Here is an 11,799-nt window from a genome sequence, read left to right as displayed (position 1 = left end):
AAGAACAAAGTGAGTGAGGATTTGCAGAAGCCAAATAAATGCTGACATGACTTGAAGAAAGAAAATAAAATAATCCTAGCTAGCAAAAGAAAGTCTCTGCATCACAGCTGAAAAAAAATTGGAGAGATGACACTTCGAAAGATGATCTGTTACCTTCATCAAGAATTTCCTTGCTAAATTCTGACCCTAATGAGGCTGTAGCATAACAGTTCTGCTGCTGATCATCACGCTACTTAAAAGGATGTTTGTTTATTTTTTTTAAATTGGAGACTAAGGCTACTTTGAAGTTTCCAGATATTAACATCACATACACTCCAGCGCAGTGTGTGGGTTGTTTCCAGGCTGAAAGGTTTAGAAAAATGTACAACTGATCTGCGAAACATAAAATTAATCCCAATGAGATCTATAAGTTAATCAATTTAACATATATAACATAAACTTGTTTTTCCTCACTATTTTGAGGAAGAACATAATAAAAGCCACACCTGAAAACCCCCACAGAAAAAATGTGGGGCTAGAGACTTCATACTTATCTGTTGAACACTTAGCACACGCAGCTACAATCCTTATTCTCACTAGGAAATTAATCCTCATTCTCAGTGTACTTTGATGTTCAAAATACAGGCTCACTCAAAAAATCCCAAGTATGTATCTGACTAAAAACAGGGTTTTGGTTCTTACCTGATTTTCTTCTTCACAATTTTAAAACATGTAAGATGTTACACACACAGGTACAGGTTCTAATTCTTCGACGCATTTGGCTTACAATATGCAAGATGTCAACTGCCAAAATATTAGAAAGAAAATATGACAACAGTTTTGATTTTTTTTCAGAGATTTCATTGATGTCATTGACAAAAAAAGTGAGTTCTTTAATTAGGACATCAGTGCAAGATCTTTCTGAAACTTGTTAAGCAAAGATGACAGCCCAAAGCAGCCACTTCAAAGCTTTCTTCAGTTCATATCTTACAAACCAATAATCTTCTGCAATCCCTAATGTTGGACCCAGTAATGTACTGTAATCTCACACAGTAGCACAGTCGGTACAGAGCAACCCTGTACATAAGCACTAATGTTAGTGAACACATAGAATTTCTGTTGGGTGTATAAGCACATAAACAGCTACATCTGAGGGTATAAGTCCTGATTTAGCATATTAGTGTATATACTGTAAGCCATCAGATATAGCTAAACACAGTCTAAATCCTTTCTCTTCTCCTCTCCTCTCCTCTCCTCTCCTCTCCTCTCCTCTCCTCTCCTCTCCTCTCCTCTTCTCTTCTCCTTTTAAAGAATGTGCTGTTTGCTTTACAGCTTTTCAGAGCAGACCTTTTTCATGCTGCATACAAGGAAGCTGGAGATACTAGATTAAACAGGTTTTTTGTGTCCTTTCCATCTTTGATATTTTCTCTTCTATACCTTGGAAGAATCCCATCCTCATCTCACAGACAGATGACTCTTTGTCATCTTCAGACACAAGACTCGGTGTAAGTCTTGCATGAAGTCACCTAAATAGCATATACCTATTACAGAGTGACAGGGTGATTGATATCTTACCAGCAGAGATTGCCCTCCCCTTTCCAAGCAGTTTAATTGAAAAGGTTATCAGATAATGCCAGAAGCCCTAACTTCAACACCTGGGGCTCCACCTCCCCCTCATGTACGTACAAATACATATTTTCCAGGCAAATTACCTCTTTTTTTCTCCAGACCTGAGATGGGTGACAATAGAGTAATTTCCAAATAACTGCAAGATAATATACCCTTAAAGATGTAAAATATTCTCACAGTTCAGCAAAGACCTTGAAACAGCTACGTTCATTCCTCATTCCTGAAGCAAAGGACCTCTATCAATAACCACTCATGACTTCCCAGCCCCTTGCCATGAACAAGAACATCTCAGTTTCCTGTTTCACCCCACTGAACACCTATGCAGAACTTTGAAGAGAGGTGATGAAAAAACATGCATCTTGGAAAAAAGGCACAGGCTGTATTTTGGTAGACTTCCGTGGAAATTAAGCAGTTTTGTGAGCAGAAGAACTCATTAAAAAGGACCGAAATGCAACAATTCCAGATTTTCTTTGTGCCTAGAAGTCTCTATACTGGCAGACCTACCTTAAAAGAAGCTGGCAAAGCTGCAGTGAGGCAAGACAGAGGTGATTCTTGCTGGGAGAAAGACAGGCATCATAGAAGTTGCTGTTTCCTCCATTATACCACACATCCTCACGGGCATCTGTTTCTAGATTATTAAATTAATCTTTAGCCTGTGACTCATTTTTGTTTCTTCACAAACATAAACCCCCTTGACAGCTGTTCTGTTTGACTAAGGAAAGTATCAGGCCCCAAAGGAAGGTTTTTGCATGTGGGAAAGAAATGGAAGTAGAGACTGTGGAACCTGCAGGGGCAGATGCAGCCCTGCTCTAAATATGACTTATAGTGATGATTTAGTGATGCGGCCCTTGAGTGCATAGAGGTCTTCCAGACCACACTAATTGGGGAAGTACAGGGAAGAGGAAGGAAACCCTTTCAGCATCATGGTAAATGCCCAACTTGGTTGCCTCCCACAGGAGACGCAAGGCACGATTCTGGCTTCACTGTTTTCAGAATTACACAGAGCACTCATCTTTTTGATCTGTCTTTACCTCAATAAAATCCTCATAGAAACACACGCATAGATCTTTTTTTATAATGTAATCAAATTATGAAACAGTTTTTCTGGGGTGAAGAAATAATTCTTTGGTGCTGCTTGTAATGAGGTTTAAACAAAAAAAAAAAACAACCTGAAAATGCAGGCTCTGAAATAGTTGCTAAACTTTCAAGAAGTTGTTCTTTACCTCCAGTAAAAAGTCTTTCACTAGAACTTCCCCTGTTCAATTCCACGGAGCCTGGATTCCCCTTGTGACACCACCGAGCAATAATGCAGTGATAAAAATGTGCTAACACAAGCATCATATGAAACCAACCACCTATGTGTCTCATAACTCCACTTTTACTAATGCTGGTTTCCATTTGTCCTAGAGGAAGGAACGAGTTTACAGCCTTATGCCTACAGGTAATTGGGGAAACTAGTTCAGAAAGCCACTGGTTCAAAACTGGGTGTCTGTCTGTGCGACATGAGAATCCTCTGGAGACTGAAGCAAGCTGTTCACCAAGCTAATTCTTTGTATTTTTTTTCCTCTACATAACTCAGCTGATACTGTCTTATCTAATGTATCTGATCAGAAGTGTAACAGATAAATTAGGGCAAAACACACATTTCTTTTGTTTTTGTTGAGATTTCACCTTGTTTTTAGTAAATGTTGTTCTTGTTAAGATTACTAGCACGTGTGTAATTTTACACTGATGCCCTCAAGGAAAGAAGACTCCTGTAACCTCTGGGGAAGGTATTGAACTGTTTGCACTGCTTTTGAAAGCAGAACAGAGCTATCTATACCTTCTGAAATGTGGTTTCATGAGGCTTTGATAGGCAAACCAAGATTATCTAGAGAACCAGAAAGACCAAAGAAGAAAGACATAAAGAAGGAGGAGCCGGTCGAAGACTGTTAAGTAATCTATGTTTAACTGGCATAACACTGGCCCCCAAAACAGTCCAGTCTTTCCTAGTAGCCTCTTGTTCATGTTGGACAAGAAGAGAAGAATTTATATCTCTGTGAAGCTGTGCAAAAAACCCAAGTTGTTCCAAAAAAGAAGAGCTAATGAAGTCTGGCTTCATATGGCTTTACATACTTTGACTGGGCTTTTTGGTGCCTAGCAAGTGCAAACTCCAACTGACTCTAATCACATGATTAAGGCATTTGCAGCGTATCATCATATGGACTCACTGGTGTCCGTGACTACTTGAGTTCAGTTACACTTCTTGACGTAGCATTAATGGGGCTTTCTTTCCAAGTGCTAATTTTCACAGAATTTTCATGGAATTTGAGGTGCTGTTGGTTGGACCTTTGAGACCATTTCTGTCAATTTGGCTAAAATGGAAAAGCTGGGTTATGTGTTATCAGGGAGAACTGGCAGACCCCATGCAAGTGCACCAAAGTGTGCAAATTTACAGTTGCACAGACATAGGTTCTCTCATCTGCACTCACATGGTGTGCGATCACTAAAGACTCATTTCTTTAAAAAAATGGGCTAAGGTTATTTCCACCTCTTTGCAATTGGGAAGCCAGTATTTATTTCTGAAACACCAGCAAAGGTCTGAAATTGTTCGTAACTAGCCCAATGAAAACTCAGAGTAACACCAACGATTTCAGTACAGTTCTGTTAATTTAGACACGAGGGAGCCTGAGCAGAACAGGAATTGGAGTCCCATCTATCAACCACAAAAGCAGAATGCTCTAACACAATCATAAATGTTTGCCACATGCAAAGCATAGTTTCCACTGCTAACTGTGATTTTGTGATTTGCTTAGAAAAAACCACTCTCATCAATTTACAGTGTCATTGTATCAATTTTAATCACAGGGGGGTTTTTTTGAGACCATTCCTTGCCACAGGTTGGCCTTGTGCTAGATTACTTATTATTAAAGACATAATTTTTACAGAAATAAAGGTCAGGCAAGAGAATTATAATATAAATAAGATAAATAAAATGTAAATAAAATAAAGATTACATCGACATATACTTCTTAATCAGTTTGGTAATCAGCAAAGGCACAAATTTTAAATAATGAATTTTGCTGGCTACATCCTTATTTTGTTCTTCATACTATTAATTTCCTACAAGTCAAAACATTTCCCCTTATTCTGTTTGCCTGTTCTATTTAGCACAAAAAGAAAGATAAAAAAGTCAATAAAATATATACATTATCAGAGAAGGTAGAGGGGAAAATAAAGGACTGATAACTATAAGAAACGTTTAACTCAGCAGATCTCATCCATGCAGAGGGAGCAGTTTTGTTCTGTATTATTGTAAATGTAAATTTTAAAAGGTCTACTTCCTATTTGCTATGTATTTCAACAACTTTTCTGAAACCTTTGCATATTTTTAAACGTTTCTGCCTTTTTCCATTATTTTTAATTTGGCAGCCCCCTGGATCATTTATTATTTTACATACATGAACTTTATTTGAAAAGAATAATCCATTTGTTTTCTGATCTTCCCTGACTTCCAGACTACAGAATAATTCTCTTCTGACTTGACCACCATCATGCCTTATTGCTATTGCTAGGGAGGAACTACTATATGATCTAAATGAGAAACACACATATATACATCTGCATTCATATGTCTGTAGGGTTATAAAACAGGCTTCCAACATTCAGAGGAACAGTACAATGGTAAGAGCCTACACTGGCTGCTCAGGAACATGGTCCATTAACATTAACTAAGCTTTTAAAGACCTGGTCCTTCACTTTATTGTAAGTATTGACTTTTAGAATGAATTAAGACTGGAATCATATCAAAGGCCCTTACTAATTTCCTCATTTATTACTGGGAGTTAAGAAATTCCAGTACAATTCCCACAAGGATGCAGACAGAGTCTGGACAGACAGACAAGTGAAAAGTGGGAGCTAATGAATGTTGCTCTAGTGTCAGACAGGTAAAGCACTCCCCCTTTCCTGTTAATTCAGTCGAAACAATGAAGAGAAAAACCCAACCCACCCTTGTCTTGTTTGGCTTAGACATGAACCCTTGATAAGACTTTGGAAAACAAGAAACTTTGTAATACATTTTAGCTAGCTTTGGCTGAGAAACTCATATGTCATAAAAATGTAAAAATAGTGGTGTACTTCTGCAACCAATGTTGCACTCAGCTTGATATGTTGTAGATAAGAGAAAATGACTGAGATAAAGAATAATATAACATTTTTACTTGAATATTATATACTTCACATTTCTCTACAGAAAGGATATCCCAGCAGGAAGGAGAAAGGTGGAGCACAATCCCTGTAGCATTTCTTGTTCTGCATTGTACAAAACTTTGTAGGGACACAGGAAGAGGATACGGAAGTTTCTACAGGAAAACGGAGAAAAGTTCAAACATAAACAGCATCCAAAAAATTTACCAACAGTTTATAACATTTCCTTTTTTCTCTTTAAATGTTTAAAGACACTTACATTACAGCATAATTTACTGTACATTTCTATGTGTATGCATTTTTGCAATTTCTCTCACAATGGTATCTCGAAGCAATTTTTAACCTGAATTATGCAAGCTATATTACATGCAGTGACGTAAGCAATAATCTATTTGCTATAGCATCCTCCTTTTGGCAGAATGAGCAAGTGCCAGACGAACCAGTTTATACTACAGTCTCTGTAGAATTTTGAAGAAACTTGGTATTTGACCGAAGCTCTCCTGAAAAGTACATCCATAATAAATCCCTGACTGAAACTCTGATTTGATACTGAAGTCAGAAGAAATTCACCATAACCTCAACACCTTTTGCACAAGGATGTAAGGCCTTGCTTCAGCAAGGCTTAAGAATGTGCTTAAATCTGGTGTTGCATGCAGCTGAAATACAGATCAGAGGGTTATGGCTGATGCCCTGTCCTCTCACCTGGAACAACCGTGCTTCACTGGATGACACCAAAGGTGGGCTACAGCCATGTTAGCCGTTCCCGTAGGTTTGTGGTTGCCTTAATTTATTTTGTGTTAAACACAACATGAAAGCACATGGTTAACTTGTGGGGACTTGTTTAGTAAGTATGGAAGGAGCCTACAGTTTGTATCAAAAAAGCTTTCCGTGTAAGCGAGGCATCTCTTGATAACACCCAGTCAAGAGCGCACAACAACAGCCAAGGCAATATTTGTATAACCTTAGCTTTGGCTGCTGCACATCAGCAATCTTAAAAGTGTGACTATTGCTAGTATGTGATAAAAAGTTATCTGATGGGCAAACGGGTATCAGATTTTCAATGTGTGTACATTTAATGTACAGGCAGGATAGCAGTCCTGGTCTAGTACAGAGCAAACCAGTATATGAAAGATGTACAAACTGGGAATTTTTGGAAGAACAAGATCGAGTTTGCATTGCAAGCCTACATTACTTGAGTTTTTAGAAGGATCAAAACACTGTAACTTTTAAATGACTTAGATGTATGTCTACACCGAAAGCTTTTTGTACTTGTAATTCAAATGTAAAGCAAAAAACCCCTCTGTATAAATCTTCTTGTAGACAGCTGAAAAGTGATCCCACATTTTAGCCGTACTGAAGGCAGAATATGAAGCTAAGGGATATCTATGCCTTCTAACACTAAGAACCTAATTTGGCCAGATGAGTTAGCTGGGGAGGCTTCCCAGGATTCCTGCATAGTTGGCGGAGAGAAGCAGGCACCTCCAGATCATTCATATCAGGGTTCTAACTTACATGCTTTGAATTGTTTTCTGAAGTCTCTCTCTGTTTAACGTACATCAAGAAAAATGAGTGCACACGTACATGGAAAGTAAAGGTATTAAGAAACATTCCTTTTTTAACTTTTTTGTGTAACGTGACTTAGAAAAAGGATTTTCTAGCAGGCAAAAGGCAGCTACAATTATGCTAATAGCAGTCATTTCCCATAAGAAACACATAATGCATGTAGTTTATGGCTTGCACTGGTTAAGGAGTTAGTTTTGACTTTAAAAACCCAAAGAAGATTTATTTGCTTTTCCAAAGTGTCTTTTTTATTAAGTTTATTATTATGGCTATGGAGTGTGAGAACAGGGAGGACTTTAAGAAAGCATTGATTGTTTTATTAGAAAATGAACATCACCAAGAATGTGCATAATTAACTTTGTGACTACAAACACGATAATACATTCATTGGAACATCATAATCAAACATACAACAATTAAAAGGAAAAAAACCAACTTTGCACCTAACTGAAAGCTGTTAAGTAGAAATGTCTCTTAGTGTGTGTGTCATACTGAGAAACATAAAAGCTGTAAGGTCACATGTTGAAGATAAAAACTGCGCCATTTCATTCATCATCTAAAAGTCTTAGAATTAGTGTGGGCTGAACAGAAGTGGCAGTGAGTTGCGCTCCATTTGACCAAAAGCATTTGAGAACAGTAGAAGCAGTTTAATTATATTCAGATGCTATGGTGATATCTGGCAGTAGAAATACCTTGGTTAAGTTATATTTAGAGATTAGGTTAGAATAAAATAGTTGGGAGATGGGGCAGTAGTGGTGGGGGAAAGAGACTGATAAAATGCAACTAAAAATTCTAGCTCAGACCTTTAATTAATTAGCCAGGAAAAGAAATTGCAGTAGAACAGATTGAAAGATTTAAGAACCACGGTGACCCCTGAAGTAGTTAATCTTTGCAGTTAGATCAGACCTCACAGTTACTCAAAGATTCTTGGAATCCTCTTTCCCTATTTTCCTGGGTTGCTTGTTTAGGTGCTATAGGCTCTTTCAACACACAGTGACACAACATTCCTGAAATCACAGAAAATCATAGGCAATTACACTGCATGCAGGAGGTAATCCCTTATAAATCTTTCACTAAGAAGGCAAACCTAGTGAAATAGTACACACTAGTGATGCTTCTAATCGAAACATGTTGGGTCATGTGCTTTCTTCCACAACAACAAAGAGGGAAAGCAAAACATTCAGGAAAGCAAAAATGTGCCAGAGGAAGGGGAGTGTGAAAGCAGTAATTTTCCCCAAACACTCCTTCCTGATCAAGGACCACAGCCTTCCGCGAGTGGGTAGGGGAGAAGAGGAAAACCTTGGGGTCTCCAAAACATTGTTCCCTTAAGACTGAAGGCAGATTTCTAATTGCAACCCAGCAGTAATTCTCATTCACAGCCTCTGTCATGAGGGACCAGAACATGCTCCCCAAGGCAAAAAGAAGTTCCTGGGAGGAGGGAAGAGACTCCCGCTTCCTTGCTGAGGTCCTGCCATCTGCACAGCGTACTTGTTTCAGGGTGTGAAGAAGCACTTAGCCCTTCTCCTGCGTCTGACAGGAAACATTTTAGGTTAAAACTTGCAGAATTCCTCTGTTGCAGAAAATGTGGCATGAGGTTTTGAACCTTTTGATGATGACATGCAATTGTTTTTTCCACTAATCTGATCCAACTTTGAACAAGAGGTTTCTCAACAGCGAACAGTTCTGTTGATGTCTGCCACCTAAAACCTTTTCTAAAGCTCACAATTTTGCTCTAGATAGCTCAGCAAAAAGCCCAGGAAGAAAGAATGCTTGCCAGGGAACAATGTGCAGTCCGGTCTCTTGAGCTACCACGGGTTTAGGGTCAGCGTTACACCCTGGAGGTAGCACTGGACAGTGCTGCAGACGGGACTTTTCTTGCCAGTGAAGCTGCCTGCGAGATGAGATAAAACCGAGGACCTGACCACTTTGTGGGCGGTATGAATCCCCCAGGACTTTTTGCAATAATGAAGTTGTTGGCCCTGAAGCCCGTGTTTGTCCAGCTATGGGAAGGTGTGAAAGAGAAGAGCTAGAGGATCATTCATCAATATTGATGCAACATTTGCAAGTCATTTAAATAGTATTTAAATATTTAAGTATCTAAATATTTAAGTATTTACATATTAAGTATTTAAATATTATGTTGTGAAGGGCGACCAAGATCCTATGTGAATTAAGCTCTCATTCCAACTCAGGTAACTAGTTTCTACATACTCACCTTCCAAAATCCCCTGGAAATCCCCCTGTAACCTGGCAGGTGGTTATTCAAACTAGAATTACTAGAAAATAAGAGAGAAGAATGGTTACAAGTGATTCTCCCACAGAACCTATTGTGTTAGTTGTCATAAAGGCAGACACAAATTTGAAACCTCTTCACTACAGAGCCTGTAATCTAGAAAGAAAAACAAAATGTTTATAGAGGGTGAAACAATGTATACACTCATTAAATATAGTTGCAATTAAAATAGTAAATGAAACAACAGTTATTTCCAACTGCTTTCAACTTTGTTCATGATAATTATACGTGATTATAAGCATCTATGTACATTTAAGGAAAGTAGTGTACCATAAAGTGACATTACAATTATTTAATTTAATTTAATAATTTAATTACAGTGGGACACAGGCTTGGAGTGAAATTACATGAAAAGCTAGACCAACACAGATATGAACCTCAGCCTAAAAAGCTTAAATAGAGATCTGGAGCGCAGCAAATCTACCTTTTTTTTTTTGTTTTCTTGTTTCAGATTGGTTAATTACAGCAGCACAAAAGATTTATGAACAGTTTAAAAATACGGTAGAAACAATCTGAAAGGACAGACAAAGCCTGGTTTCTTAATTGATGTAATCTAATAAAAATGAAGCAGAATTATAGTCACTATACTTAGGAATGCTTTGGGGCAATTTTTTGATCAGAAAGACAGGTTTATAAATACAGGCTCTTCTACAAACCGCAGTATCCCTAGATAAACAGGACACAGAGACATCCTGGGTCCATGTGTTTGGTCAAGGATCGCCTGAGCCCATCAGATTAGGACTTTCAGCAGCAGTTAACCTCCTTTACTGGCTGAAGGGGAGCTGTCTCGAGTTACTCTTAGTCCTTTATGAGTGTGACAGCTGGTGTCTGGACCAACTCTGAGCAAGGAACAATTTCCAAAGCTAAAACCCCAAATCTTCACAGCTTGAGGACAGGAATCAGGCTTTATAATTAACAGTGTAATGATAAGAAGTGCTGATGGATGGATGTGAATGAAGACACAGAAGCTGGCTAGTGACTCTACTAAAAACACAACTAGCATTTTTATGACTACATAAACAAACAGGTTTTCTGAGTGGAATTGCTTTTGTGGAAGAAAAAGGCTCCTACACAATACAAACCTGTAATTTTCCTCATTCATCATCTTGTATTTTTGCATCAGATAATCCTTAAGCATAACCATAAGTCTAGATCAGTTTAGGCAGGCAGATAGAGCAGATGAGGGAGCTTTGTCAACCATTCTGTAAAGCAGAGTGTTTTTATCAAGCATATAGACGTAGTTTCAAATAACATTTTCTGGATAACATCCATAGTGCTAGAATCAGTAGCCCTGGCCAAAAGCTCCCATTTTCTTCCACTTCCAGCAAAGCTTTCTGAATTCCTTGTGTTTCCAACATATCCTGGTGGCTTTATTCCATTAAACAAGTTCCGCGCTTTCTTCTCCAGCATCCGTAGGGTAATAGAAGCGCCCTCATCCAGCGGCCACCCAGCCTCCAGCACGGCAGCTTTATTTAGGTTTCTACCTCACTATTTAAAAAAAAAAAAAAGGACCGGTGCTGTAAAAAAACTCCAGTGCTGTCAACCAAGTTACAACACAATAAATAAAAGAAACATTTTAATTTTAAAACATTTTTAAAAAGACATAGCGTTATTTACTTTTTTTAAAAGAAAAGAAGTTAGACTGGTTTTGAGAATTTATCGACTCAGACCTCCACACTGATAACTGGGAGCATCTCCGCTTCTTCTCTTGTTCACAAAATCAATGAGAGATAAATGTGGAAGATAAATGCTGGTACCCCCAGCTGTCAGTCCAACATTACATCTTGGTACCATGAAAGCTTCTCTGTCTACCCTTGTTTTGCAAAACTGGGTCTTCGACTGTAGTTTCCAAACAAAGATTGATTCCAGCATCCTAATGACTTAAACTAATGCTTACAGCAAGGACTTCATCCACTGCACATTTTAATCCAGGAAATATACCATCTCATTTTAATGCTTCTTTATTTGGGAAACACAAAATGAGGATTTAGCAGACCTCACATTTGTATCCTAAAATTCAGAATGACTTCCAAAAGGGAATTATTTAAGGAAAGTAACAAAGTTATGCAATTTGGTGTGCCAGTACAGTGTTACTCTTGCTCCCCCATGGCATGTTAGAAGACAAGAAGGAAGAAACCTGATGGACCTCCACA

Source organism: Phalacrocorax aristotelis, chromosome 1 (genome assembly GCF_949628215.1).
Source record: "Phalacrocorax aristotelis chromosome 1, bGulAri2.1, whole genome shotgun sequence".
NCBI lineage: Eukaryota > Metazoa > Chordata > Aves > Suliformes > Phalacrocoracidae > Phalacrocorax > Phalacrocorax aristotelis.
The sequence above is the reverse complement of the archived record's forward strand: the minus strand, read 5'-3'. Positions refer to the sequence as shown.